Genomic DNA, 6,806 nt, shown 5'->3' on the forward strand with positions numbered 1-6,806 from the left:
CTAGTTGGGGGCTAAGCCTTCTGTAAAGAGCTGTAAAAGGCATCCTGAAATCTTAACATAAGCCATTAGCTGCAGCAGCTTTTTTTTTTTTTTTTTTTTCAAAGAGCTGAAGCAGTGTCCAGCATCTTGATTACAAAATGAGTTGCGAAGATGAGCTCATTTATTGTCTGACTGGCTCCTGAAAAGCATCGGCTCTGAATGTGATGAAAAAGAAATCCAGCATTTTGCAGAAATGTGGCGTTGAGGTTGCCTCCACTTACTCTGCTGCTTACTCGCTGGTGCGATGAGCTCGGGCTTAGACGAGATGTGACATGATAGTGTGCACATCGATGGCAGAGTTAATAAAAACATTTGTCAGCTCAAAGCAGTTTGGGTTGCACGCAACGCTGATATTTTTGCAATTTTTAATTAAATTTCATGATGTAGTTTCATGGTTCATAACACTTAACTGGCCAGTCAGCATTGTCTAATGGAAATAGATTCTGTCCCCGCCACAGCAAATAATATAATTTAAAATAATCATAACGCAGATATTTATCCAAAGAAGCCATTACAGTGTGACGGAGTGAGAGTCAGCCGGTATGTAAAACCTGCTTTGACCTGTCATCATTGACTGCTATGTCACATGAATCAGTTTTTATTGGGAGGCGGGTAACACCATGTCTGCACAGAAGGCACGACGTGAGCAGCAGCAGTGTGTCTGCACATTCACTATAACTATGTATGTAAAAAAAATATCTACACAAAATGGCTTTTGCATTAAAAAGGTCTTCAGGATACATTTATGGACGTATAACATATGTGATAGATGAGTCATTAGGTACCCTGTCCAGACAGGAGCATCAATCTGAGGTATTCAAATTACATTTTCTGCTCCTGTGTTTCTGTTTCATCATCTGCCCGAGTCCTCGAGGATGATTTCACACCTAATGTGTTTGATTCAGTTTGAAAGCGCTCCGGCCAGTTGGGTTTTTTAGCTGACAGTAGTGCGGAAGCTGCCAATCAAACGCTAAGATGGACAGCAGACCAACTACAGGACCAGATGGATGTGTTCAGCATGTATTCAGACAGTCGACTAATATTAGTCCATCTGCTTACCGTGAACTGTTGAACTGAACACTGTGATCTGCTGATCTGCAGAAATGACGCGCTGTTTGGCTTTTTTACACAAGATTATTTTGTAACTATGGGAATGTGATGCACATCAGCAGCTTGGTGCAGGAAATTTTCCCAATGAAAGTCGAAAAGAGGAAAAAAAATATATCTTGATTGTGCTGTTAATTTGCAATCAGAACTACTAATGATCGACTGTTGTTACAAAATAAGACAAAAAAAGATTAGATCCTTCATTAAACCAAATTCAAGTCCACACATTTGTACACGTGTGTTAAATATTCAGTTTTCCCACTGTAGTCTATACAGTGCTGATGATGCAGGATAGTGTCCATATAATCTTTTGTTTTCTATATTTGGTTTGTTCATAATGAGGCCAGCTTCAGTGTATCCACAGATGTGAAAGTGCTCGTCTATATGCTCGAACCGTACAAGCCGGCTACGTGGCTGCTGCAGACTCCTAATATTGGAAAATGAGAACCATAGATGGGGCCAGAGGGAGGGCCTTGATGAATTCAGGTGCACAGATGTGAATACTAATGCAGTCTGTGCAGCCGTTCACTCTGGATGTCCACAAACACATTCATGCGGACATGAAGTTCCCTGGAAGTTTGAGGACCGTGACATACCAAGAATAACGTCAACACAAATATGCCACAAACTGCAGCTCCTAGAAAAGCTACTTCAGGCCGTCTCCAACACTGACTCAGCCCCCGTTGACTCCAAGGTTAAAATTTCCAACATAGCAGCATAAATAAATGCCTGAGCAGCTCGATACGGTGTTGACTTATTTCCTCCTTTGTGGCAGCTGTATCGGGGTGAATAAAACTAACCCATTTAAATTTTATTAAGGCTGAGATATCTGCATAAAGAGGCAGGGTGGGTGATCCTAAGTCGACATGCACTGAAGAGTCGGCTCCAGCTTTTTGCCCATTAGGGATAAGCCAGCAGTTCAGGTGCGGTCAAGATGGTGACAGTAAAGCGTCTCACCTACAGGAGGCATCACAGGCCTCGTACCAAAGCTGGCATGGAGACATCTGTTGGCGGACTGCGCTGCTCGCTAACACGTCAAGTGTGCCTGCTCACGGCAGAAAAGGTTACATTCTCAGCGTACGTGTACATTGTGCATTTTCAGTCTCTTATTTTACGCCAGTTTTGCCCCCGCCCGCCCGGCCCAGGCACTTTCTGCACAGTCAACTTGTATTTTACCCTCCGACCTGGCCATGTGTGACCGTCGGAGGCAGGTGGCAGCCAGGCGGCGAATCGCATCACATCTCATCTCCTTCTTCTTCTCTTCAGCTGTGTAATCGCACACTACTGCTCTGCCTGCCGGGCCTCCAGCAGCAGACGTGCAGGAATGACTGCTGATGATTACACACATGCAGAAATTGAAACGTTAATGTCTGTCTTTATATATATATATATATAATGAATGAATACGGACGTGCATGAGTGATACAGGTTCACATGCAGTAAATCACAGTAAGTGAGGCTATCGCTCACACTTCATCTGAAGTAATGATCCGTATCCGGCTCACCCAGGCCTCTGCAGTCTCATATGTTGTTCTTCTGGGAATGACGCAAATAAAGCAGACAAAAAAAGAATAGTGAGGATCTATAGAGCGAGGAGGGGCCACACAGAGCGAGGCAAAGGGAGCTGACACCATGTAAAAACCAGTCTCTGTAAAGGGGGATGATCAGCAGTTTTATCACCTGTGTCATTCTTTGCTCCGCAGCGTCTCAGTAATCCCCTCTCCTCTGCCTCTCTTTTTCTTGCCCTCTGTCTAAGACCCTTAATGGTTTCTCAGACCACAGCCTAAATTGATAACATCTGTCAGGGAGGGACTGAGAGGACAGGTGGATATCGAGAGAGAGAGGACAGGAAATAAGGGAGAAAATAGCAAGTGAGTTAAGGAAGGAGCGGAGATGCAAGTCGGAGGCGTGACGCATAAAGGAAGAGGAAAGAATGTGTTTGGCATAGTTTGGCACATGAACATCCAAAAGTGATTCCAGGTTTTTATGAGCTGGAAGCCAGAAAAAGTGCTAAAAGAGTGAGATTGACGCATCTGGACCCAGACAAAAAAATCATTTCTGCCAGTGGAAGGCATCGAATTAAAGGCAGCAGCATATCCTACCCCAGCTCCTTTAGTCCAACGAACAGCAGCATATCTATGATATAGAAAGATATGAAATCAGCTCCTCTGCCCGTATATTTCCATATCTACCCAGTCAAGAAAGATTTCATCAGTGTATTTTCTGTTAAAGCAGGCAGGCAGATGACAAGCCACTGGGTTAATAGGGTCCCCTGGGTAGAGCCCATCAACTGGTAGGACTCTGTTATTGCTCCGGGAGGATAAGGGAGCTCTATCCATCGTGCCTCAGTGCACAATAAAGCTGTAGGTCAGCAATCATGGGGCTGATTCTGAGCCGAAGGTCTGTAGTCCATTTCTGTTGCCACTTTTGCACCAGGAAAGTAGGGCATGGTGAAGTATTTCCAGCAGTGGTCAGCTGTGCCTCCTCCTGCGCAGACGACTTTTTCAGACCCTGTTAACATCATCGCGTAGGCCGGTGATAAATGTACTCGCACCATTAGCAGGACTTTATGGGCTACCTAGGTCGAGCCTGGCAATGTATGGTGAGGCCAACGGATTTTGTAATGAGTGCTTCCCCCAGCACCGGCCACTGTCAAAGACTGCAGAGTACCTCCTCGGTCACCTGTTACACAGATTAAAACTGGGCGTACTGGAAGTGAATTAATTCTGCAGTAGGAACCAAAAGCAGACACCAAGCAGTTAAAGCGCCACTCACCTTGGGCAGCACTGCTCTGTTCTCGTATAGCCAACCCCCCCCTCAAAAAAAGACTGTGAAGGTTTTTCTTTGAAAGTGTACAAAGAAAATCTTTACTATGGAGATTTTAAACATATACTTTCATACCAAATGTTTTATCTCCTCTGACGCGGTTTGAAAGAAACAGTGCTATCGCAATATACTGACTGGTGACAAAGCATGACCAGATTTACCCTTGACTTTTTCTGCAGCTGGTATAACTACTGATTATTACGCTCATATGAATGCCAGCGCTCCTCACATGCCTTGCGCCTATGCCTGTAATACCTCGAAGTCCTGAAGGTCAAGCATGAATAGCTGAGACAATTTTGTCTTGCTGCTGGCGGAGCTGAGGCATGATTTTGACTCGTGACAGAGGAGCTGACGAGCAACTGACTGAGACAAATTCCACTGTCACAGCTTTGGCCTCCACCACATCGATCATCCACAGGTCCATGTTTGACCCATCAGGTTGCTGCACGGATACCCATCTGCCACAGCAACACAATACGAGTGAATAGTTTGTCAACTGGTGGGATCTACTTTGTGCTCTGAACTGCATTTATCCAAAATGAAACAATGATCTGAATCCTGAACAGAGCTGTTTGGTGCCTGATCTGGTTCTTATGGCTGCAGACGCTCCAGAAGAAGTCAGACAGATTGGCTCCATTAGAGTGATTAGATAAGAATTATCAGAAAGAATTGGTGGGGCTGGCTGAGGCCGATATAAATTGTATGTGGAGCCTCCGGGGGTGATGACGATCTCAGCAGCCTGATTGACACGTGCATGGCTCAGGTGGTCCACTTTGGTGACCTGTTAAAATTTGTTATATATTGGAAGTCACTTAATGGACAACCACAAACCAGAAGTCTGTGTTGCCCAGCCGGGTAGACCAATCAAGAAAGGAGTGTGGAAGTTCCTGAAAGCAATTTCCTCAGAAGCTATTTATCAGGTCAGGAGGACATTTAGAGAAGCAGGCGGGCTGTTTACCAGCTTCACTAAACTATATAACCAACCCGGCTGATTTGAAAACCTCCAGAGAATGTCCGTATAACACCGGCGTCCAACATGCATTGGCATCTGAGTGCTTCTCTTCTGCTTCGCATGCCTGTGATTTTTTTTTTTTTAACAGCAATCAGACTTGATCAAATCAGAATTGCAAGCCAGCAAGTAGCAGTTTTTCTTCAATAAATAGCAAACCGACCAACATGCAGAGGACAATAAACACATTTTTTTTTTTTTGCCCTCCAGCTAATTCTCCACCCATTCTTCATCACACCCTCCTAATGTTTTTGCTGCATGGTTGAGGTCAAATTTTTTTCATTCGATGAAGGGACCATACCTTTTGTTGTTTGGTGGATTAAAACCTGAGACAAAGGAAGAGGAAGAGAGGAAATAGACGAGGGGAAGGAAAGCGTTGGGAAGTTTTCGTACCCAGAGCTGGTAACCTTTCAGCTAATGAGTAGTTTGGAGATTCATCTTGGTGGCTTTGGCCTTTATGGAGTTCAGAGGATAATTCTTTAACTGTTTTGACTTTCCCATTTAGCCTGGATGGGGCCGCTGGGTAACATTTGCATTTTTTCAGCAGCACCACAAAATGCAGACCTTAAAATCGATTATAAGCATAATTTAGTCACCTGGGCTTAATAAAAAAAAAAAACCTACTAAACTGTCTACACGCAAACCTAACACTACAGCGCTGATTACTGCACTTTCAACTTGACATAGGACTTGAATACCTACAATTATTTTTCAGTGATGCATTTTAATGGTTGTGTGGTTGGTGTGTCTGTGTGCGCGTGTGTGTAGGTGGGGAGGTGACCAAGCCGCGGTTCACTCAGTATTTCCGGGGCAGCCTATCTGGACTGACCATCCGGCCAGGGAAGATCGAGAGTCAGAAAGTAATTTCCTGTCTGCAGGCCTGCAAAGAGGGACTGGACATCAACTCCCTGGAGAGTCTGGATAAGAACATAAAGGTATCCATGCACACTCACAGAGGGAGACGGAAAAGTTCTTCCAAAGAGGGAATGGACTTCCACAGTTCCAATTTTACAGATCGCATCAGGTCACAAAAGAGGGGGATGGACGGAAACAACACTAACTTTTAATCCACCTCCATTTGCACAAACACACAGATTCATGGTGCACATGCAGTAGAGAGAAATGCACGAGGTTCATATATATTTCATATTTCACTTCTGAGAGCTTTATATCTTATATCTTATATAGCACCTTGGAATAGAACATAAGAGCGGTTGACCTTCGACTACTAATAAACTGTTAGTTTTCACAGTTGGACCACCGCTTAGAAAAGTTCTGTAATTCCTTTCTCAAAGTTCCCCACTTAGAGTTTTTTTACTATCCATCCATGGCATTCATCCTGCGATGGTGAATTACAGCTCTGTGAGCAATAATTTGGACATGAAATTCATCTTATTTCTCTCCTGATGAGAAATGGATAGCACTCTTATATCAGCTCGAGGCCATTGAGCTAATCTTAGTAAGTGACGCCTCGATGAAAATCCATATTAAGTCGTAGTGTCACTTTTTTTTAAATACACAACACAAATTAAATACACAACATTTAATGATGTAAGTAATGCACTTTGGCGGTGGATTTGTCACTTTGGGACAAGCTGCTAAATGATTTGCTCCCTTTATATTACCACTCGGTTATGACAGTGATATCAATCTTCTCAGCGAACAACAATTATCTTATATTCCAAAATATCTCTTCTCTCCAGCAGCAGAAAAGCATATTTTCTCCTCTGCTGCATGCGCACACAAAACCACAATCCCTGATAAAAGCGGATGTAATGTACTGTACACAAGACTCTTTCTTTAAATCATCAGTTGGCTTCTTCTA

General features: G+C 43.8%; 1 pseudogene; it reads left to right on the plus strand.

The window, feature by feature from the left end:
• The window catches only part of LOC115052527 (calsyntenin-2-like), a 188,165-nt pseudogene extending 182,117 nt beyond the window's left edge, over positions 1-6,048 (plus strand).
• Positions 6,049-6,806: the final 758 nt, after the last annotated feature.

Source organism: Echeneis naucrates, chromosome 13 (assembly GCF_900963305.1).
Source record: "Echeneis naucrates chromosome 13, fEcheNa1.1, whole genome shotgun sequence".
Lineage (NCBI taxonomy): Eukaryota > Metazoa > Chordata > Actinopteri > Carangiformes > Echeneidae > Echeneis > Echeneis naucrates.